Below are 26,473 nucleotides of genomic sequence, written 5' to 3'. Positions count from 1 at the left end.
TTTTGTTTTAATTTGGAAAAGTTATACTGGAAAAAGAACAAATTCAGTGAATATGTAGTGCAGAAATTGACACTGATTGAGAGTGAAAGCTTTCTTTTATTCCTCCAGAACTGGAGATAAAATATGAGAGAATAAGTAGTTTGGCTTTTGTCAGAAACACCAAGAGCCATCTAAAGTAATACCATGTTTATGCAGTTCTGATTGCTGACAAACAGTGGTTATGATAAAGAAGAAGAAGTTGTCCATGCAGGTGCAAAATTTATAAAAGGACAACCTATAGTAAAGCTTTGTGAGCTGTCAAAAGGAAGGATAAAAATTGAAAGAAAAAAGCAAACAACTTCACTGACAGTTCATATTGCAGCCTATGATATTTGTGGAAGCAAGAATTGGGGATATGTTGAGATGTACTTCTATGAGGAACAGGAACAACAAAAATCCTTATTTTTAACTTAAGATGCTAGTCCAAGGGATTTTTAACAAAACACATTTTATCATTTCACTGACCTTTCTGTAAGATGTTTAGATTGTATATGCCATGTTTCAGAAAGATGAAGTAATAGCTCATAATGCTAGTGATAGATTTACAGAAAGGGGAAATAGTGTTGTCCAGTTAGGGCAAGGTGAGAAGAAAGATAATTGTCTCCATTATTTTTGAGAATAATATATATATATTATATAATTCTATAGCACTGGAAAGTGTCAGAAAACTTATGTGGAAAAACTAAAGTCCCTAACTTTACAGACTTGTGTTTCCCTACATATGTTCTTCATTGTTTGCCTTATATTAAGATTTGGTTTGCTATTTATTTACTAACCTATCGCGCCTCATTTAGATGTTTTGGCTTTGTCTAATTATTGTCACAGAGCATGTAAAAGTAATTTGTGAGTCTTTGAGAGTTACAGCAAAAATTAGACATATTTCTCTTATGAGTGTTTGATAGAATTGTTGCCTAGGTTGTTAGTCTTTATTTTTTTCCTCTCAGTTGTCAAGCCTCCTTTTTATAAGCACATGTTTCTCTTCCCCCAAGGAAAATAGATACTTAATGTTTTCTTAGGTTGTGATCACTGCATTTTTCAAGGTAAAGACATTTTCTTCCACCTAAATGTTATTTTAATAAGACCCATACTCTAATTCTCTAAGCCCCTATATTCCCTTGCTTTCTCCAAGTGAATGCAATCATAAACTGGGGGAAAAATGAGCTTGCTTTGCTTTTCTATCTGCAATGATAGAACAGGATTTTTGCTATGGCATGTGGTTTTACAGCTTAAGGCTTTCCTCTCAATATTTCTCTATGTTTTCCTCTGGAGTCATAGCATATGAACTTGCCCAAGTTCACTACTTTTGGAAGGTTTCTTGTTAAGCTTTGAGAAGCTCTGATTCCACCTGTAAGAAATAGCCGCCAGGAGCAAATAATTCATTCTGGGCTTTAACAACATCCAGTCTCTGTTGTGAGATATAACTTTAGTTTTTCCACTTTACCAGCTTCACTACTAAGAGCTCTCAAAGGAGCTGTTTCTTGCAGAAAAAAATTGACTATAATTTAGTTTCTTATAGAAAAATCTTTCCTGTGTGTATGTATGTGTGCATGTGTGTATATGCATATATGTATGTGAAATTAGAAGGACATTTATTTATTTAAACTTACTATTCTCTATTTTCTAAATTCTCAAGAAAGGCATTTCTTTTATTCCTAAGCTTTCCTCACTGTTAATAACAAATTATAAAGTTTTAGAGGAATGTATTACTTAATTTTACAGAATTGAGGTAATGTAATTTCAGGGAATGAGAGAGTCTGAGGAAGACTGAAAAGTGATTGAATTATGAAATAGCACTGGGACAAAGTTTTAATGTTGGAATTCAAAGAAGTAGAATATTGATTTAAGGGCGGATATGACACAGATATAGATCTAGGAAATGATTTTGAGACCATCCTATGATTTCCTTAGGGATAAGAAGTAAAGATAAATATTTCAAGATCTATTGTCCTTATGTATAATGAACTATTCAATAACTAGTGAATCAAGTTCTTGATGCAGATCAATAAATATTTAGTGATTAAATGATTTGTAATCACCAGTATTAAGAGTAATGAAGAAGTAATGAAAAGTATAAGATATAATTTGTGCTTTCAGTGAATATGTTACATAGTTGCAAACACTGGCCACAAATCTAAAATAAAAGATTAATAATAATAATAATAAAATAGTTGTCATTTTTAAAATTATTCAAAGTGCTAGGTACTACTATTCCAAACTATATGCACACACACGCGTCCATGCACGCGTGCACACACACACACACACACACACACTCTCAATTCCCATAAAAGCGTACTTAACATGATCTACATTTTTTGGACAAAGCAACCTAGGAAGCATGACTTTAAGTAATTTACCCAACAGTGCACAACTGATATGTGTGGAGCTGAGATTTTTGGCACCATCAGTACAGTTTTGCAGTTGGTGGTCTAAACTATGTGATTATTCAGTACCTGAAAATTGTGAGAGCACAAATAAGTATGAGGATTAAGTATGAGGATTAAGCAGAAAAAGATATAATAACTACGATTAAAGCTAAGAAAATCTGAGAAACAATTCCATTTTTGTCTAGGTGTGTGTCTTAGACTCACTGCTCCTGAGTTTCTTTGTCATAAAACTTATAAATAACATTTACTGAACACTCACTATGTTCCAGTCACTCTGCTGATCATTTTAAATGTATTATCTATGTCATCCTTTTATCAAGAAATCATACAGAAGTTATTCTTTGCTCCACTTTGGAAATGAGAGAATTGAAGCTTTGAGAATTTAACTATTTGCCTCAGGTCACATAATTAGTATATTCCCAGGCAGTCTGACCCATATCCTCTCTTAACCTATAATGCCGTGGACTGTGGTGAAAGACTACAAGAAAAGGTTTGTAAATCTGAGTACTATTGTTAATTTTATTCAATGATACACACTTTGAGATTTGCATTGGTGTATAAATGGAGGGATTTCATTGTAGGCTGTGAAACAATGACTTTCCAGAAAAAAGTAAGCCTAACTCAACCCTAAACAAACATGCTGTAACTCACTTTTTGATACATTTCATGGACTTGGAGGATTAGAGTACAAATTTAACCCAGCTCTGCTCAAGTGCTGTCATAAACTCAGGCTGATTGAGTGCTTCTGAACTGTTTTGGCCGGGTCCTAGAAACTGAAAATGATTAAGTTTTATTGGCAGATGCGAGTGCAAACTGGCATAGAAAATGAAAAACAAAACAAACAAACAAACACGAAATGAACAAAAATACTCTTCTCTGGGTCTACAATTTTATGGGCTGTTTTGTGTATCCCTCCTCTATTTTTATTTCTCTGAATTATCTTTTCTGCCTTCTGTTTTATTATTGCATTACTTTTTCAGTATTTCATTTTATCTATTGGATTTGGTAAATCTGCATTTCTTTGTAAATTGTGGTTACAGTGTGTTTATAATATGCATGTATAACTTTTCAAAGTTTACAGTTAGTATTACTGTAATTTAACAAGATTTTAACAAGAGAAAATAAGCACATTTTAACAAGAGAAAATAAGCATACTATATTAACCCAGAATTTAACAAGATAAAATAAGCATATTAAATTAACCCAGAAATGTACAATTTCTGTTGCTTTTTCTTTATTTTGGGGGGCTCACATTTGTCTCTGTTATATTTCCCTTCTAGCTGAAGATCTGCCTTTACATTTATTTCAGAACAGTTATACTGGCAACTTTCTTACTCTTTTTTCATATGAGAATGTACTTTTTCATTTATTTCTGAAGGATATTTTTACTGGATATGGAATTCTGTCTTGACAGTCCTTTTCTTTCAGTGCTTTGAAATATCTTTCAACTGCCTGTTGGCCTCCATGGTTTCTGATGAGAATCCTCAAGATTTTTGAATAGTTGTTTACCTATATGTAACGTGCTTTTGTCTTTTATTGTTTTCAAGGTATTTGTCTTTATTTTTGGTGTTCTGTGATTTGATTATGATGCATTTTTCTATGGTTCTCTTTGAGTCTATCCTGTTTGAAGTTTGCTAAAGTTTTTCATTTTAAAATATATGTTTTTCACCAAATTTAGGAGGTTTTCAGTCATTATTTAAATACTGTTTGCATATTAATACTTTTGTCTTCTTTTTTCAAGGAATCTAATAATAACATTGTGTCAAAACCTTAGAAGTTCTATTTATTTCATAGTCTTTGCTGATTATTTCTCAGGTTAAACAATTTCTACAGATTTTAACATTACTGATTCTTTTCTCTGTTGACTCTATTCTGCTATTGAGCCCAATCAGTGACTAGGTTTGTTTGTTTTGTTTCTGGGTTATCTTATTTTCAGTTATAAAGCATTTAGCTTTTTTTTTTTTTTTCTAGCTTCTGTTTTTTGACTAACTTTTAGCTCCCCAGTTAATTCAAGAATGTTTGCTATTACTTCATGGAACTTGGTTTTAATAGCTGTTTTGATGTGTTTGATAATTCCAACATAGCTGTCATTTCAGAATTGGTATCTGGGTAGTGCGTAAAATAGAGATTTAATTTTCTTTACTTCTACTTGTATAGTCAGTGGTTTCTCCAATATATGCTTTTTGAATGGCCTCTTCTTTCCTAACTGCTGTGCCATTAATACTCTTACAAATATAGCTTTGTTATATAGCTAATTATATGCTTGTTAGGTTTTGCACTTTGTATTATGTTTGTCTACATGATTAATAAAATGTATTGTTCATGACTTAGTGAGCAACAGAATTGTATAATTGTGTGTGTATGTTTGTGTGTGTGTGTGCACATGTGTGTATGTCTTAGTCTGTTTTGTGCTGCTATAAAAGAATACCCAAGACTGGGTAGTTTATAAACAATAGAAATTTATTTATCATAGTTCCACTATCTGAGAAGTCCAAGATTGAGGGATTGGCATCTGGTGAGGGCCATCTTACCGCAACATATCATGGAGGCAGATGAAAGGGCAAGAATCAGGTAGAGAGAGCACAAGAGGGCCAAACTTGTTCTTTAATAATGGACCCACTCCCATGATAAAGGCATTAGTCTGTTCACGAGGGCAGAGTCTTCATGGCCTAATCACCTGTTAAAGGCCTCATTACATTTCAACATGAGTTTAAGAGATAAAAAGCATTTAAATCATAGCAGTATTTGACATTTTATATACAAAATAAATATTATTACAGTTTTATTATAAGTGAATAATAAGTTATGTGTATATATATAATTGAATAATAATATAATTTATCTAGCAGGGCATGTGCCTCTCTCTATTTTTTGTGTTGGATGTTCTTGTCTATTACTTGCCTCATTTATTCTTCCATATAAATGTTAGAATGAGATTGTCTTTTGTTGACAAAAAATAAACCTGATTTTAGAATTTGACTTAATCTTTGCAACACATAGGGTATAATTGGCATCTCTGCAATAATATACTCTTGAAATATAAAGCATAGTCATTATTTCCTTTTTAAAGTCTAACAATAAATATTTATACATTTCTTACCTTTATGTATTTTTTCACATAGATCTTACATATATCTTAGCAGAATTATTTAAAATTAGAAAAATATATAGTGGAATGGTATTTTTACGTGTTTCTTAGTGTTGGTTTCCAATTATTTCCTTTTTAATAGAAAATTGTTGATATCTCCAAAAGACTCTAAACATAGCTTTATCTTTCAAAATATAACAATAAAATAAATCTCCATAGAAGAAAGTTTGTACTGAAGAATGAGTTTTCATTAATGATATTGTATCTATCTTTGCTTCTCATGTATTTCATTCCTTTGTTTCACATAAATAAGTAGGAATTTCTAGAGTTTTATAATTAAAATTTTCTGGTTACTTTTCTAACCATATTACAAATAATTATTTATATTATATTGTTTAAGTTTTTAGCTTTATAAAATATACTGTATATTACTTAGCCATCTGGGAATTTTATATTTATCTACAATTATTTTTCTTACTCATCTAAGATGCATATATTCATAGTTTATTCATTTTCACTGTGGTATAAGATGTTAAATTATTCAATCTTTCGTTCAGTAGTAGTTTTGCAGAAATTAATACATGATTGCAAAATTAATACATCTATACTTTGTAAAAGCAAAGGAAAACTTAAAAATGACTCTCAGACTCTCAGTAGAGACTGTGGGACTTTAATGGCCATATTATAAATCACATGACTTTGTATTCTTAATATCACTATTAATATTTTACATTAGTGTTCCTACATAGTTGCTAAATCTATTGCACCCAATACAGGAGCACCCAGATTCATAAAACAAGTTCTTAAAGATATAAAAAGAGACTTAGACTCCTACACAATGGTAGTGGCAGACTTTAAAACCCCACTGTCAATATTAGACAGATCATTGAGACAGAAAATTAACAAACATATTTAGGACTTGAACAGAGCTGTGGATCAAGTGGACCTGATAGATATCTACAGAACTCTCCACCCCAAAACAACAGAATATACATTCTTCTCAGCACCACATGGCACATAATCTAAAATTGATCACATAATTGGAAGTAAATCACTCCCCAGCAAATAAAAAATAATTGAAATCATAACAAATACTCTCTCAGATCACAGCACAATCAAATTAGAACTCAAGATTAAGAAAGTCACTCAAAACCACACAACTATGTGGATTGAAAAACCTGTTCCTGGATGACTTCTGGGTAAGTAATGAATGCAATCAAGGCAGAAATAAAGAAGTTCTATGAAACTAATGAGACCAAAGAGACAATGTAGCAGAATCTCTGGGACACAACTAAAGCAGTGTTAAGAAGGAAATTTATGGCACTAGATGCCCACATCAAACAGCTAGAGAGATCTCAAATCGACATCCTAACATCACAACTAAAGGAACTAGATAGCCAAGAGCAAACAAACCCCAAAGCGAGCAGAAGACAAGAAGTAACCAAGTTCAGAATGGAACTGAAGGAGATAGAGGCATGAAGAACCTTTTAATAAATCAATGAATTCAGGAGCTGGTTTTCTGAAAGTTAGTAAGATAGACCACTAGGTAGACTAATAGAAAAAAAGAGAGAAGAATCAAATAGACACAATAAAAAATGACAAAGGGGATATCTGACTCCACAGAAATACAAACAACCATTAGAGAATACTATAAATACTTCTATGGAAACAAACTAGAAACTCTAGAAGAAACAGACAAATTCCTGGACACCTACACCTTCCCAAGACTAGAACAGAAAGAAGTTGAATCCCTGAATAGACCAATAACAAGTTCTGAAATTGAGGAAGTAATAAATCGCCTCCCAACTAAAAAAAGCCCAGGGCCAGATGGATTTATAGCTGATCAGAGGTACAAAGAAGAGCTGATACCCTTTCTTCAGAAACAATTCTAAACAATTGAAAAGGAGGGACTTGTCCCTGACTCCTTTTTTGAGGCCAGCATCATTCTGATACCAAAACCTGAGATACAACAAAAAAAAGAAAACTTCAGGCCGATACCCCTGATGAACACTGATGCAAAAATTCTCAATAAAATACTGGCAAACAAAATCCAGCAGCACATCAAAAAGCTTATCCACCATGATCAATTTGGCTTTGTCCCTTGGGATGCAAGGCTGATTCAACATACACAAATCAATAAGCATAATTCATCAAATAAACAGAACTAAAGACAAAAACCACATGTCAGTAGATGCGGAAAAAGGCCTTTAATAAATTCCAACATCCCTACATGTTAAAAACACTCAATAAACTAGGTATCGAAGGAGCATATCTCAAAATAATTAGAGCCATTTATGAAAAACTGATAGCCAATATCATACAGAAATCTGGAAGCATTCCCCTTGAAAACTGGCACAAGACAAGGATGCCCTCTGTCACCACTCCTATTCAACATAGTATTGGAAGTTCTCAGCAGGGCAATCAGGCAAGAGAAAGAAATAAAGGGTATTCAAGTGGGAAGAGAGAAGTGAAATCGTCCTTGTTTGCAGATGACATAATCCTATATCTAGAAAACCCCATTGTCTCAGCCCAAATGCTTCTTAAGCTGATAAGCAACTTCAGGAAATTCTCAGGATACAAAATGAGTGGGCAAAAGTCACAAGCATTTCTACACCAACAATGAACAAGCAGAGAGCCAAATCATGAATGAAACTCCATTCGCAATTGCTACAAAGAGAACAGAATACCTAGGAATACCGATAACAAGGGAAGTAAAGGACCTGTTCAAAGAGAACAACTACACAGCATTGCTAAAGGAAATCAGAGAGGACACAAACAAATGGAAAAACATTCCATGCTTATGGATAGGAAGAATCAATATAATGAAAATGACCATATTGCCCAGAGTGATTTATAGATTTAATGCTATTCCCATTAAACTATCGTTGACCTTCTTCACAGAATTTGAAGAAACTATTTTACATTCATATGGAACCAAAAAAGAGCTCATATAGCCAAGTCAATCTTGGGCAAAAACTGGAGACATCACGCTATCCATCTTCAAACTCTACTACAAGGCTAGAGTAACCAAAACAGCATGGTACTGGTACAAAAACAGACACATAGACCAATGGAACAGCATAGAGATCTCAGAAATAAGACCACACATCTACAACAATCTGATCTTTGACAAACTTGATAAAAACAAGCAATGGGGAAAGGATTACCTATTTAATAACTGGTGCTTGGAGAACTGGCTAGCCATATGCAGAAAATTGAAACTGGACTCCTTTCTTACACTCTATATAAAAATTAACTCAAGATGGATTAAATACTTAAATGTAAAACCCAAAACTATAACTATCCTAGAAGAAAATCTGGGCAATACCATTCAGGAGATAAGCATGGGCAAATATTTCATGACAAAAATGTCAAAAGCAATTGCAACAAAAGCAAAAAAGTGACAAATGGTATATAATTAAACTAAAGAGTTTATGCACAGCAAAAGAAACTATCATCAGAATGTACAGGCAACCTGCAGAGTGGGAGGAAATTCTTCAATCTATCCAACTGACAAAGATCTAATATCCAGAATCCACAAGGAACTTAAATTTACGAGAAAAATGAAACAACCCCATTAAAAAGTGGGCAAAGGACATGAACAGACACTTCTCAAAATAAGATATTTATGCAGCCAACAAACATGAAAAAAAGCTCAACATCACAAACTACAATGAGATACCATCTCACGCACGTCAGAATGACGATTATTAAGAAACAGGTGTTGGTGAGGTTGCAGAAAAACAGGAGTGCTTTTACACTGTTGGCAGGACTGTAAACTAGGTCAACCATTGTGAAAGAGGGTGTGGCAATTTCTCAAAGATCTAGAACCAGAAATGCCATTTGACTCAGCAATCTCATTCCTGGGTATATACCCCCCAAAATATAAATCTTTCTATTACAAAGATACATGCACGTGTATGTTCATTGCAGCACTATTCCCGATAGCAAAGACATGAAATCAACCCAAATGCCCATCATTGATAGACTGGATAAAGAAAATGTGGTTCATGTAAACTATGGAATACTAGCAGCCATAAAAAAGGAATGAGATCATGTCCTTTGTAGGGACATGGGTGGAGCTCAAAACCATTATCCTCAGCAATCTAATGCAGGAACAGAAAACCAAACTTCGCATGTTCTCACTTATAAGTGGGAGCTGAATAGTGAGAACACATGCAGACAGAGAGGGGAACAACACACACTGAGGCCAGTCTGGGGTCATGGAAGGGAGAGCATCAGGAAAAATAGCTAATGTATGCTGGGCTTAATACCTAAGTGATGGGTTGATAGGTGCAGCAATCCACCATGGCACACATTTACCTATGTAACAAACCTGCATATACCGCACTTGCATCCCAGAACTTAAAATAAAAATAATTTTCTTTTAAAAAAAGAAGATACGTAATTTTTATTTTATATGCAATTATTATGAGAATTTGAGGAAAAATGTTCCTGTTTCAAATACAATATATGTATATATATATTTTCTCCATTTTTCTTAACATAAAATTTATATGGGCCTACTATTATGCATATATTTTTATGTTTTCAGTTATACTTTTGTTAAATACATCTAAAATTAAATGAATTATTTAGGGGAAAACTTAATTTTGGAAGGTCAATCTTCTCTCTAGTCAGCACTGTCAAATAGAAATATAATGCCAACTAGATATGTAATTTTAAATTTTCTCATAGCTGTATTAGAAATTAAATGTATATCTAAAATTTATATATTAAATAATAAGCAATGTAAAATATTAGTGTAATATTATGCATTAATTTTTAGTCCTATCTTGAAAATATAGTATGTTTTTACCCTTTTTAGCACATCTCAATTCAGACTACCTCCATTTTAAATCCTGAATAGCCATATTTGGAATAATCACTGTATTGGGCAGAGCAGCTATACACTGCAAGATAAAAACTGAGTGAAATCTGATGCTATTCTAAGAACTTCTATCATCACACCATTATCCAAAGCATGCCTTATACTTACATTCAGATCTAGTAGGATTATATAGGACACTTACATCAATCATGGACATCTGGGTTTAATCCCTTAGGCTTTCCTTTGTTCTAAATGTTTTCTCCAAAATTGATTTCTTGGTTTACATTCTTTGAATACCAATCTCTCTTTTAGTCACCAGGTTGTTGTCTCTGCTTTTCATTTAGGATAAGTTATAGACTTAAGGCAGGTGAATAGGGCCTGGATTGTATTCTACAAATCTGTTTTTCTTCGTATATAAAACACTATAATGAAATAGTCATAGTATCATAGAAATTCTAAAGAAAAATACACAATATATAAATAATCATGAGTTTTGGCTAGGCGAGGTAGCTCATGCCTATAATCCCAGCACTTTGGGAGGCCTAGGTGGGTGGATCACTTGAGGCCAGGAGTTCCAGACTAGCCTGGCCGACAAAGCAAAATTCCATATCTACTAAAAATACAAAAATTAGCCAGGCTTGGTGGCACATGTGCCTCTAATCCTAGATACTCGAGAGGCTGAGGCATGAGAACTGCTTGAACCTAGGAGATGGAGGCTGCAGTGAGCTGAGATTGTGCTACTGCACTCCAGTCTGGACAACAGAGTGAGACTTGGTCTCAAAAAATAAATAAATGAATGAAATAAATAAGTAAATAATGATGAGTTAGCATTTTATGTCTATATAATAGCAAAAATTTCAATAAAGTTTGGAGCCTTGATTTTAGTTAATCAAAATATGTTCAAGTCTTTTCAAAATGTAAAATATTATATTATTTTTATTAAAATATATTAGGATGTGTAGTACATTATGGTAATTATCTACTTATTATAATTAGAAGTATATGTTACTTTTGTACTACAGATTAGTGATTGCTTATTAAATATACATTTAAGGCCGGGCGCGGTGGCTCACACTTGTAATCCCAACACTTTGGGAGGCCGAGGCGGGCGGATCACGAGGTCAGGAGATCGAGACCACGGTGAAACCCCGTCTCTACTAAAAATACAAAAAAATTAGCCGGGCGTGGTGGCGGGCGCCTGTAGTCCCAGCTACTCAGAGAGGCTGAGGCAGGAGAATGGCGTGAACCTGGGAGGCGGAGCTTGCAGTGAGCCGAGATTGCGCCACTGCACTCCAGCCTGGGTGACAGAGCGAGACTCCGTCTGAAAAAAAAAAAAAAAAAAATACATTTAACCATTTAGCACATTGACAAGGTAATCTGTACAGACAAGCCTGATTATGTGAGTTTAATACAAAAAATAAAATAAAGGGTATTTTACATGGAAAACATAATAATAGAAGGCAAAACTTAAGAACTACAAATTATGATGAATCATAGTTGGAGTCAGTAAATTTATGTATTTTGATTACAAACTACTAAAACAACTGTGAAGAAATACGGTAGGCAAGAGATGGCCAACAATTCTTTCATTTACTCATCATTTGTTATTGCTTTGTCTTACATTGTTATATGTTGAAAAAATATTCTTGAAAAATTGAAGCATTTGATATTATAAATCAAATACATTAATCAAACATAATACTTTGAAGAAAGTTTGATGTCTGGTTATGTTTGCTATAGAGAAGCATAAACTGTTGGTAATTTTTGTTAGTGTTAAAGTCTCAGGGGGCTCCATTTAGCGTGAAGAATTAGTAGATTATTAGGATAATTTCAGAAAAGAATTCAGTGAAAGGTGTAGGCATTTACAAAATAGAGTAAACAACTCTGTATCATGATACGACTAATATTATTAACTATGCAATTCCTCACTTCTCACATTCCCCCCCACTTCCCTGTATCAAAATCTGTCGCCAGGTAGCATCACAGCTTCCACTGAAGAAGAAAGTATATATTTCCACTCCTTGACTTTTAAATTGGCTATGAAACTTGTTTCAGACAATAGAATGTTCATGGCATGATATGATCAAATGCTTAAAGATTCCTTGTGTATTTAGGATTCTTGCTTTGTACCACCGTCATTTTCAGGGGATGAATATACCTGGGCAACTTGTCTTTTAAGGAGTATGAGTAGCATGTAAAACAGACACAATTTAAGCCTGTATCAGTCAACCTTGAAATAACTTGAAGACTTGTGAGCTAAATAAATGCTTTGCCATATTGCAGAATACTACTAATAATAAATGATAGCTAATCTTATTAAATGCAAACTAATTTTAGTGATAGAAAGTGAGAAAACTTTTGGGGGTGAACAATATGTTCATTCTCTTGATTTTACTGATGGCTTCACAGGTGTGATAATATGTAAACATTTATCAAATTGTACTCTAAAAATGTGCAGTTTGTTTTATGTTAATTCTAGCTCAATAAAACTATTAAAATGCTTATTGTCATATGTGCAGAGTTTAGAGTGGTTAACCAGCATGTTGTGGCCATAGTTTGAATAATTACTTTGTTCTATAAGTAGGAGCTGTACCATATCTTACCTTTGTTACACCATCATGGCTTTAATACTAAAGGAACATAATACTTTCAGCATAATTTGGAATAATAATATAATTTTCCTATGCCTATTGATATGGTTTGACACCACCCAAATCTCATCTTGAATTATAGTTTCTATAATCCTGACGTCTGGTGGGAGAGGCCCAGTAGGAGGTAATTGAATCATGGGGGCAGTTACCCCCATGCTGCTGTTCTTACAAGATCCGATGGTTTTATAAGGGGCTTTTCCCCCTTTTGCTCAAAAACAGATGTGTTTGTTTCCCCTTCTGCCATAATTGTAAGTTTCCTGAGGCGTCCCTAGCCATGTGGAACTGTGAGTCAATAAAACCGCTTTCCTTTATGAATTACTCAGTCTCAGGAAGTCCTATATAGCAGTGTGAGAACATGCTAATGCACCTATATAAGTAATATTAGATGTCATTTGTTGGTTAAACAAATATTTATAAATTACTAGCTTTGTTCTAGGCTTGGCTCTAGGCTCTGGGGAAATAAAGTGAATAAAAAATTCAAAACACTCACTCTGTCTACATATAACTTAAATTCTCATGTGTAGAAGAAAACAAATATAAGATTAATATTTTATTTTTCTCTCCAAATTTTATTTTAGCTTCAGAGGTCACATGTGCAAGTTTGTTACATGGGCAAATTGCATGTCACAGAGGTATGGTATACATACAGATTATCTCCTTACCTAGATAATAGGTATAGTATCTTGTGAAAGGAAAATAAATCTTGGTGCCACCAAATCACTAAACTAAAGTGAAAAGTAAAGCTGGGGACTTCTTAGGGCCAACCTACCTCCCATTCTATTCAATATCACCTCTCTGGTCACTGAGATAAATGCATATCTGATTGCCTCTGTTGTAGAGGTTAATCCGAAACTCAAAAGAATGCAACAATTTGTCTCTTATCTACCTGTGATCTGGAAGGCTTGTCCCTGCTTTGAGTCTTCCTGCCTTTGCTTTGAGATGTTCCACCTTTCCAGACCAAACCAATATTCACCTTGCATATGCTGACTGATGTCTCATGTCTCCCTAAAATGTATAAAAACAAACGGTGCTCTGACTACCTTGGGCACGTGTCCTCAGGACCTCCTGAGGTTGTGTCACAGGCATGTGTCCTCAACCTTGGCAAAATAAACTTTCTAAATTAACTGAGACCTGTCGCAAGTTTTCAGGATTCACAACCATCCTTGCCCTCTTCCAACCCTTCCATGCCAAGTAGGCCCCAGTATCTATTATTCCCTCTTTGTGGGAATTGTATCTTCTTCAGTAGTTGCACAATCAAGATGTCTTCTTACAGCAAAGTTTGAATGAAATTCAAAATATATTTATTGTTCAAGAAACCTTTACTAAGTACCTATTTATACTAAGCAATATAAAGATGAGGAATGATTCAGAGGTATTCATGTTGGAAATATTTAATACATATGCATAAAACCAAAATAAAATAATTTCAATTATTAAAAAAGGAATAATGGCTTCAGACATCTTCAGGAGGTAAATAATTAACTAAAACCTGTGAAAATACACGGATATGAGGTTGTGGGGGATAGTACTGACAATGATCTCACTTGCACATGTCCCAGTTACAGGCATTCTCATTCACTCTTTAAAAAAAGTATCCAATGTCTTCTAAACACCACATGCTTATATGTTAAATACAGGCCTTGAATTTCCAGTCTTTAACCTGTGACAGTATTGTTTAAATGGTAATGTATTTAAATTAGTTCTGAGATAATTTCAAGTAGGGGGTACAATCTCAATGACTTATAAAACAAAAACTTATTCATTCTTCATGTAAAACCCAAGGCAGAATTCTTAGCTGGGTAGTTTTTGTACTTGCTATCTTTTAGATAAGCCTAAGGGACCTTGTTTCAATAGTCTCAAAATCCATTCCTAAGTAAATTATTCTAGTTCCCATTGCTACAAATTAGTCACAGCCTGCAGTTATTTGATGAATAATCACTTTCCTCCCATGTGGGGACAGTATTACTTTCATCAGGCTCTGCCATTACCTATCAATCATAGTCTAGAACCAATGAGGAGAGATACAGGCAGGTCTTCAGGGGGATGAGAATCTTTTTTTTAGATTTTCACCTTAAATGAAGCTTTTGTATAGTCTTCAGGCCATAGAAACCAGCTATAGTTTAGCAAGAAATAGTAGGAATTTTAATCTCATGGTGTTCATATTAATTTTTGGGCTTAAATTATTATGCATTTATATGTCTGTTTAAAATATCTCATGTACCCCATAAATATGTATGCATACTATGTACCCATAAAAATGGAAATACAAAAAATTACGGATTTACAGTCTCAAACATATCCAGCCCAAATGCACCATCCTAGGCCTCAAAGGTCATATTTCTTATTTTCCTGACTTTTGAGTTGGAGATATGCAATAGTTACTAATAATTTTGTCTCCCTTCTAATTCTTGCACATTTAATATGAAATATTTTGCTTGACTTTAAGCACAGTCTGTCCTCCAGTTATGGTCCCATTAAACACTGCTTCTACAGCTATTGCATAAGCTAGTGTATTCCTAAAATCCATATTCCACCTTGATTCACAGGTCAGTTTTAGTAATGCTGATACTATAGTGTACGGACATTTATCACTGTTTCATCTGGGACATCAGATCCTCATTAATATCTGCTCAGAGAGTAGGCTGGGCCTGGTGGCTCATGACTGTAAACCTAGCACTTTGGGATTTGTGATGGGCAGGTAACTTGAGGTCAGGAGTTTGAGATGAGCCTGGTCAACATGGTAAAACTCCGTCTCTACTAAATATTACAAAAAATGAGTGGGGCGTGGTGGCAGGCACCTGTAATACCAGCTATTTGGGAGGCTGAGGCAGGAGATTCGCTTGAACCCGGGACATAGAGGTTACAGTGAGCCAAGATCGTGCCACTGCACTCTAGTCTAGGAGACAGAGTGAGCCTTTGTCTCAAAAAATGAAAAATCTGCTCTGAAAGTGATCCATTTCTGGCTGGGCGTGGTGGCTCTTGCCTGTAATCTCAGCACTTTGGGAGGCCAAGGTGGGCAGACTACCTGAGGTCGGGAGTTTGAGACCAGCCTGAACAACGTGGAGAAACCCCGTCTCTACAAAAAATACAAAAAATTGGCTGGGTGTGGTGGCACATGCCTGTAATCCCAGCTACTCAGGAGACTGAGGTAGGAGAATCACTTGAACCTGGAGGCAGAGGTTGCAGTGAGCCGAGATCACGCCATTGCATGTCAGCCTGAGCAACAAGAGCGAAAACTCTGTCTCAATAAAAAGAAAAAAAAGAAAGAAAGTAATCCAATTCTGCTAAATCTATGCATGCATGGGTTCTACTAACTAGGAATATTGCCAGTGTCAGCTATTTTAAGATATATTTCCCTAGCTAGAGACTGAAATAAGTTTTTATGTTCCAATCTAGTAGTTATTTGTAAGGTAAGAGGTAAGTGGAAAAGTGATAAAAGTTTGATGAAAGCCAGTGTAGTGTGCTTTGTTTAGCAATTTACAACTCTAATCAATTGAGATTTTTGAATTTGGATTTTGTAGTCACTTTCAACCAAATGTAATCTTAACTAACAGAATCTGTTGTTTGCCATCAAGAGCTGTGACTGTTCAGGTACATTTATTGAGTTTTTTTTTGTGTGTGTGACAGGCACTGTGCTAAGATATTTATATACACTGTTATTTGAACCCTTAGTAGTTCAATGGAAGTGCTGTTATGTCTTTTACAGGATATGAATTTGAAGCTCAGAGGATTGCCTCAGGTTCCTTAGGTTACACATTTGTTAAGTGACACTACCACATCTTGAATTCATTATCTGTCTGAGTAAAAAAATTCATACCTTGAATACTATAGCACCTGGTATGTGATTTTCACAATAAAAAAATTCATGCTTTTATTGAGATGAAATCTGTATTGTTGTAGCTTAGATTCTTTGTGTACAAACAATGCCATTTACTATTGTACCTCTCTCTCACCTGAAAGCTTATCAAATACTAGATTGTAGATTGTAAAAATTATATCCCCTAACTTATCACTGTTATTCTACAGGCAAACGAATTACTTAGTTTCTGCTTATTGTTGTTGTTATCTAAATATAAGCATGCTTTAAATTGTGTCATCTAATAACTACTATCTAGAATAAAATACAAAATTTCCTACATAGACTTTCTATGTGGTATATCATAAAATGACCACCTCGCCTTTCTGGTGGAATATTTATTAGAATAAACATTGTTTGAAGCTTTATCAACTTTTGAATAAAGTTGAATAAATTTAATTTTTAATCTTTTTAATATTAAATACCATTTAACTAGCTTTCTCTATTCTGAATGTATCATGCTTTAGACTTGAGTGTAGAATCTTGCGGTTAACACTGTTTTATGTTGCAAATATTAACTAGTAGTTTTAGGTCTGCCAATATCTCTTTCAATCTTTATCAAATTTATTCTAGAAGCCACTTGGGTTTGTTTGCTAGAGATACAACAAATAAAAGAGAAAACTTCACGCCAATATCCCTTATGAATGTGGATGCAAAAATCCTCAACAGAATACCAGAAAAACAAATTCAGCAGCACATCAAAAAGATAATGCACCAAGATCAAATAGCATTTATTCCTGTGATGCAAGGTTGGTTCAACATATGAAAATTAGTGTGATTCATCACATAAACGGAATTGAAAACAAAAATCACATAATTATTTCAATATATTGCAAAAGAGGCTTTTAATAAAATTTTTATCTTTTTCTATCAGAATGGCTTGGAATGGGAAAAAATAAGAAAGAAGTACCATGTCTGGAAGAAAGTCAGCAAACACACCAAACGTGTTGCCACTTATTCTGCTATGGCAGACATTCGTAATCCATCCCTGCACTGGTTTCTACTGAGCTCCTTTTCAGTAACACAATCTTTATCAGCACATTGACCAGAAAGCCACTGCCAGTCAGGGGGTGTTGGTGCCCAAGACATTAAATAGTTTTCTTACTTCAGCACGTAATAGGAAATTTGACTTCATCGTAAAGCTGTAATGTATCACAAATATTCCCCGCCCTGTGTCCAAGTGCTCTCACATATACCCTAGAACTTAAAGTATAATTTAAAAAACAAATACATATATATAATATATATTATATATAATATATATAATATGTATTACTATTCTTGGCAATAAAGCTTTAATAAGGACTATACTTCTTTCCCATGTGCCACAAAAAGAAAGCAGAGTGTCATGTAAATTTAGAAGTACCAGCATCTTCTTTCTTGAAAAATTGTAATGATATTGATTATTAACAATAATTGATTTAGGGACAATTTACTATTTCAAGCCTTGTGCTAAGTAATTAATTTCATGGATTATCTCAAGTTTTACTCACAGGGATATTATGAGAGAGATATCCTCATTTACAGACGAGAAAACCTAAATAAGATAAATTGTTAGATATAGTACAGACATTGAGTAGTGGAACCATGATATAAACCTGTGCAGTCTGAATCTAAAGCTTTCAATTTTAAGATGTATTGGTTTTATTGACAATGACTAATCTGAAAATACACACCCTGATTAAGTTTTAAGTCTCCCTCTCCCTCTCTGTGTGTGTGTGTGTGTGTGTATGTGTGTATAATACATCTATTTATAGATGTACTATAGTTGTATTACATGTAATATACACACATACATATATTTATATATTTATTATATATTTATATATGTATATGTGTATATAAAAATATATGTATTTATATCTGTATTATAGATAATACACATATACATATACATACTATATACAAACAACATATAATACATAATATAAAATACATACAACATAAATAGATATTATATATAATACATATATAAATATATATGTATAAATATATACACATATAAATATATAATACATATATAAATATATGTGCATATATTATATATAATACATATATAAATATACATATTTACATATGTTTGTGTATATTTATATATATTTATGTATTTGGGCGTGTGTTTTTGTATATTATGTATAATACATATATTGTGTTTTTGTGTATATTATATATAATACAATATATATTTTTGTATATATCTTGTGCATATTATATATACATATACATAAAAAACACACACACAGTTAAATCTCTTAAATTTAATATATTTTTAAAAAGTCCTGGCTGGGGCTGGGCGTGGTGGCTCATGCCTGTAATCCCAGCACTTTGGGAGGCCGAAGTGGGCAGATCACGAGGTCAGGAGTTTGAGACCAGCCTGACCAACATGGTGAAACACTGTCTCTACTAAAAATACAAAAATTAGCCGGGCATGGTGGTGAGTACCTGTAATCTCAGCTACTCAGGAGGCTGAGGCAGGAGAATCACTTGAACCCAGAGGTGGAGGTTGCAGAGAGCTGATATGGAGTCACTGCGCTCCAGCCTGCCGACAGAGAGAGACCCTGTCTAAAAAAAAAAAAAAAAAAAAAAAGTCCTACAGTTCTTTTAGTGAAAAAACAAAACAAAACCTTTAACCTGAATTTTATAATGCAGAATTGGAAAAGCAAAACAAAACAAATACAAAGAACTACAGAGATGAAATTCTTCATTGGTGTCTAATCTCAAAAGTGCTGTTTTCTACACAATATTATGAATGCTGGAGCTCTGCTCAATAAAAGATTGAATAGGCCAAGGTGACTGATGCCACACTCATAATAATCTTAACACAAAACGTGCTGCACAAGAAAAAAGCTAAATAAAATGGATTTTAAGACTTCCATACAAACAAATCAAACAAGAGATCTAAAAAGAAGTGGCAAGATCATAGAGTGAAAACATCTCTTATTTATATTTGTGAACAAGTAAAGTAGGCTTCATGTGAAGAGATGTTTTCGAATAAGGAATAAAAAAAGAAAAATGATAATTAATGACTATTATGCTTTTAGATTTTTATCTCACACAAAAAGGGTCAGCCATGGGGATTTGAGGACAAATTAAAAGTTAGTTTGCCAATCCACAGAATTAATCTTAAATTTCAATTTGAAGTAATTATCATTTATATTCATTCTGAGTCATTGAAGGCATTAACTTTAAGAGAGATTGTAAATACTGGATTTCAATGTTATTCCTTTTGGGAAATGTCAGGTTAAGAAAGAGCTTAAAATGGGCAACATTTGATTTGTTTCTTGAATCAAACTTTTTTTGTTAATCCCACAAATGGGTAAAACTGCTAGAAAAAAATATTATATTATGAATGATAGTTAACAAAGGTGGAAAATAATAAATAAGAAATGACACAACCTAATATCTTTAATTGACATCTATTATTTTTTTTTCCAAAATGCTTTCTATTCTTCAAAAAAAGCAACAGCCATATTGGTTTGACGGCTGTTTTACCGTGCTGACCCTTGTCTTTCAAAACACACACACACACATATATTTTGGGAGGAAATACTTAGTTTTGACCATTGGTTTGATACAGTTCAGTGGGACAGAAATATTACTAATTTGATATCACTCATTATTCTAAAAGAAAGTGTTATTTTCTCAGAGGATAAAAAAATATTTCTAAATCTGTTTCTAAAGCTACGAAAGAGCAAGCTCAGAGCCTTAACTTCAGGCTGATGCAAGAGGCTAGCATCTAAAGCCAAAGTGATTACTTCTTATTGGAATGGCATAAACTAAAATAGGTAATCATTGAAAAACATCAGCTTTTTTGGAGTAAGCTTTTTTGCGGGGTGCATGCAATGCTTAGAGACTTGATGTATCCTTTTACATAATTTAAGAAGAATACAGAGAATACAGAAAAGAATACAGGAAAGATGTGAAAGGGATAATGCAGAAAGGCTTTTTGGAGCCAAGAGAGGTGTAACAGCTAGATATGTCTGACTATTGTCAGACATTTTACCTATTTGTGGGATTAACAAAAAAAAGTTGATTTCAAGAAGCAAAGCAAGTGTTCTCTGTTATCCTCCAAGTGTCCTGCGGCTTTGTATCTTAGGAGCATATTTATTTTACCCATTCAGCCCTACCCAGGCTATTTTCCTGGATTTGAGTAGTATACATTAATTTCTCCCCACATCTATGTACTGCTAGTCTTCTTGTAAATTACCTTTTAATGATATGGAGTTGTTTACGAGGTGCTTGGATTAAATTTAAAGATTTAAGACTTGGTTACTAGGATTCTTCAGGTCATTCATTAGTGCCTACTAAAGGCTGGAAGGCTCTTAAGTACACAAAGTCCAGAGAAACCATTTTAGCAAAGGTATGAATTTGGAACTTGATAATAGCACATTTTTTACAGCGAAGTAGACATTTGAGATCACCTCAGATTGGGCAATATCTTGGAACTCTAATAATCAAATAACTTGAACGTGGTCAAGATGCTGTGTTACAAAAAAAATTGTTCGCTGTTACATACAGCAGTCCCAAGACACTACTACACTTCAGGATATAGTTCTTCGCAGTCCTTGTTGAATTGCTTTTCGACAAGATTCTGCCCCTTGAGAGACTGAAACTGGAGACTTTTCCCCAAGTCAAATGCAAAGAAAATACGTTTTTGCTTTTCGCCATTTGACACACCAACTTTGCTTTTCATTTTGGATCTTCTTTCTTGCTTGTATTGTCTCTATTCTCTGTGGTATTCTTATCTTACATTTAAAATTTCCAGCTGCAGACCAGTTGTTAGGAGAAAACTGAACTCTGTGTCTTTGAATTTCCAATTTCCTTTTCTTTCCCTTACAGATATCATTTGTGGTGAGGAGGACAGGCAAGGGCATTTTTAATAGTATTCATTAAAGTGGATTACTTTCTAGATGACAATTTAAATAAAATTATTTCATTTACATGAATACCTAGTTTAGTTGCTGAAATATGAATATGAATAGAACAGTGCTTTATCAAAGAAGGTGAATGCCCTATAATACAGAATGGAGAAATTCTGTTGTAATGCTGTCTTTCATTTAAAGTCTGGAAGTAGTGGTCTTAAAAATAAAAACAGGTTGAGTGCAGCTAGTCTGTCTAAGTGGCATGTTGGATAGTAGATGAGGCTGCCTAGCTGCACATTTTCCCTTCTAATGTTCATGTCAAAACCGTTTTATTTTAGTGTGATACATCCTTTTTCATTGTAACTGAGAGCCTGGGATCTTATTTATGAAGATTAAGACCATTATTCTTCCCAGTACTTTGTGATTATCTTTTACTGACATTTTGCTTTTTCTATATTTATGTCATTAGTATCCAAACCAATTTTGAAGTTTATAGACTCTATACATGTTTTCTTTATTATAATCTCTCCCTACACCTAGAAAGGTGGTTTTTAAATCATAGATATTGATAAATTTATTTGTTGCTTGAGTATGCATTTTCTGTTTCTAGGAAAAATGTATCTTCTTTCCTAAATGCTACTTCTGGATTAAATGTCCCTATATTCATATACTTTTGACATTGAATATTCTATGGAACCTTTATATTTCAGAACAAACTAGCATTTTGTTCTAATAGAATAAGATCAGTTGTGTAATGTCTAGACTCTTGAATTTACCCCAGAATTGAGTAATCCTTTATCGTCCTTTGCTGTGGAAATATCTGTTGACAATAATATCAGTGATCTATAAAGTGTAAGTTGAGAGGGATTTGGCTAGGATAACAAAATTTCACCCTTTTAAATAATTTTATAAATATCATACACATCATTTGGCCTTACAATCTTAATTGATTTAATTCTGTATCTGAGGACCATTTTAGATTTTGTGCTGATTTTTCTAATGGGCATTCATCTACTGTTAAACTTTGACTTAAAATGTAACTTGGTGTTATCCCTAAATTTAAAGTAACCTAAGAAAGTAACCTGAAATATGAATATAAATAGAACAGTGCATTATCAAAGAAGGTGAATGCCCTGTAATACAGAATGGTGAAACTCTATTGTAATGCTGTCTTTCATTTAAAGTCTCAGAGTAGTAGTCTTAAAAATAAAAACAGGTTGAGTGCAGGTTTTAGCAAAGGTATGAATTTGGAACTTGTACATAATTAATTTAGTGAATATTGTGTTTTATTTGGAACTAAGTACATAATTCATTTTCAAGAATTGTAAGATTGTATTTTTGTGTAAACTTGTAAGATTGTGTACAATCTGTAGAATTGTCTCTACTGAGGCTTCATCAACTTTCATCAGATCAACTGAACACTTAATTTATAATGCAAAACAGTAATTCCATCATATAGCTATCTAACAAGAATCATCACCACTCTATATAACATAATGAATTCTTGATTTGGTTAAATACACAGGACATAATGATTACCTAGAAATATAACCTCTCCTAAGATTACTTCAAAATGGTCCTTGGATAGTGTCATGAAATCAGGTCTGTATAAGGTAGGCTTTGTCACAAAACAGAATAGTATATTGACCCCAAAGCCTGCACATTGTTTTAAGTTTTTCTATTATATTTGAATAACCTATACATACAATATAATATGATCATTCAAAGAGCAACATTTAGTTTTGGTCCACACAAGAAATTATTTTCTGCAAGTGTGTTACCCTTCCAGCCACTCCTTTCCTGAATAATGGGTGACTTTTTAACCTCCAGCATTCACATTTAGCACTAATTTTACCCCATTCCCTTGTATTTCTGTAAAAAGAAAGCCAAATGAACTATTTGTTTTTTATTTCCATATTTGGTATCCAAGTTAAGTGCTCACAAGATGAAGGTAACTGACTTGCTAGCTGTTTTAGAATATTGAAGAGAAAAAAATCCTCAAATTCATTTCCAACATTATTTCCCCTGGCCCGATTAGTTTTGAGGACTTCCTACAGTGTCATGCCACACCCAGGATGTATAGCTTTTAAGAGCAGCATAGATGAGAGTCCACAGGAAAAGGGGAATAGTGTAAGTAAAATCGTGTTGATTATCAAATGAATCATGAATCACTATTTAAATAATCTGTTTTTGAGATGTAAGTTTGTACTGACTTTAATATGAGCTATAATATATAAATTGAGCAATGAAATATAATTAATCAAGTCTGGTGGAAGCTAAAACCTTTCAAACCTGAAAGTGGTTTACATATAATAGATTCCTTCTACTGAAGTTAAGATGACTCCTGCTAAAGAAACATGCTTCCAGAACAAAAATGAACAATTCTAAAAAAAGGATCTATATGCATAAAAGTCAAAAGATGCACATTTCTAATTGTTTTCTTATGTTTGAAGATTGTCCTAAAGCCTCATGTGTTCCAGTAACATCTAGATTTCTCAGAACGCATGAGAATCTTGCAGATTATTGTACAGGAAGAACTTAGAAAAACAGACAGGATCTCTCAAGACAAATAGTAAAGATGGCAACAAGCTCTGCTTTTTGTGATAAAACTACTTTATACATTTTAAATTTGTATGCCTTTTGCCCAATTGAAAACAAAAGTACTCTCAGTCTCTCCTATCTCCACTGCCCACCTCAACACACATACAGAGGCGAATCCTGCTGTTTATAAGAGGAAAATATGAAGGATGACAGAATCCTTAGTTGTTATTTTAAATTTAGACCTTGCTAAATCTAGTAAAATTGTCTCTAGATAAGTCTTGGTACAGACATTACTTGATCACCATGGCATGCTGAGCACTTTATGATCAATCAAATATCTTAAAATATTGATAAACAACTGTTTTTTATCTTAACTACAGAAACACAGGAACCATCACTTTGGACGAGAAAGAAGATAGGATAGGAAAGGGTCATAGATCCTTCACAGTCATATTATAATTGCAGGATTTATGATTTATGGATAATCAATAAAATTTGCTCAGTTTTGGAGTTAATGAGATACCATACCAGGCAGTAAAATTATATGTAAATAAGAAAAAGATCCAAAATGTTAAAGCTGAAAAGATAGCATAACAGCTAAATAAATAAGAGACACAAGAAAGCAGATTGAAAAACTAGAGAAAGAAAATATGGAATAATGTTCAAACAAATAAAACACAATATTCACTAATTCAATGAATATAGAATTCCAAAATCTTCAGGAGTATTTCTTTCATGTATAGCATGAATTATATCTCTGGTCCCTCGGCCAGTTATTAAAGGGATGAACCACATCAACTCATGAAACAGTAGAGAAGCGTAGCAGCTTTAAAGACCAATGGCTCTTTCTCAACTTATCCAGCCAGGAGTCTCTCCATGTGATGGGGACATGAAGGCAGGTATGATTCCAGGCATGCAGGAAATTAATAAATAAGTTATTTAATTTGAGCTATGTTATAATGACTATTATAAAATGCTTTATCCATGTGCGTATTAATGAAACAGTGACTTTAAATATAACTATTTTCTACTTTATACACCTCCCACTCTACGTTTTTGACATTTTTAAGCTATCACCTGAAGATTCATTTCGTTCATTTACTGTCAACACCAAAGAATTGCCCTCTTTGGTGTACTTCACAGATTAAACTTTCTGAATTTTGCTTTTCATACACAGTAATCTCATGTTCCATTCTTAAAGTTCTTGGAAAAATCTAATTATTCAATCAATAAGAGTATATATTCTTTACCTCACAAAGTGTGTTTTCTCTAGAAAATGTAAAATTAGGATGTGGAAATTATATTATTTAATAAACTATTAAAATCCATGGAATATGTATGTTAAGCACTAGGGCTCTTTGGAAGCCATCAAGTCACACTACATAATAAGCTTCCTCTATGAAACTTACCTCCCCTATAAGAAGATTACATTCTTCTTACTAAAATCACTCCCTGTGAATTCTTTTGAAAGTATATCTTGAAAATAAGAATCTATTACCTAATCATCATTAATTAGGAGTATTTACATCCCGTGAACCCCAATGTAATAAAATGCAACATGATTTTTTTTCTAAATGTTTAATGTCTCAAATTTCCAATACAATTTGTATCCCAGGAATGCTAAGATTTAAAAATTAGGCTACAAGCAGACTACCAAAACTCTGGGAAATAGTATGGCATGTAGGGTAGTAACATTTCATGAGGGATCTAGGAAAACAGACGGAAATTTCAATGTACGAAAACACTAAATACCTGAATGACCTACCACACATATTCAAAAACACTATAAACTCTGTGTTTCAGCATTAAAATATGGCTTTAATTTGTCATTTCTAACTTTTCATCCCATCCTTTCTTCACTCTACTCCCTTGCAATCGGTTGATGTTATTGGATATTTTCAACTTTAAAATAGAAATGCAGCTTGGAAGTAAAATAATAATGAAAGACTCTACAAGCACTGCAGAGTCAACCTAGGAACCAAAATTAAATTGAGTTTCTTCTACATACTGCCACTAAAAAAAATACTATCAGAACTTTTTAAAAAATTGCTGAAGATGCACAATGGAAAATGGAATCCATACTTTTCAGAAAATATATTAGCTGTCTGTAATGAGCAAGCTGAGTCCTCAAACCAAACTATATTCTTGATTCTATAGAGGACTGCCTGACTGTCTAAAATGGGGAAATATATAAAATCAGAAGAGAAAGATATGTTCT

The sequence above is a fragment of the Nomascus leucogenys genome, chromosome 3 (assembly GCF_006542625.1).
Source record: "Nomascus leucogenys isolate Asia chromosome 3, Asia_NLE_v1, whole genome shotgun sequence".
Lineage (NCBI taxonomy): Eukaryota > Metazoa > Chordata > Mammalia > Primates > Hylobatidae > Nomascus > Nomascus leucogenys.
Note: the sequence above shows the minus strand (reverse complement) of the source record.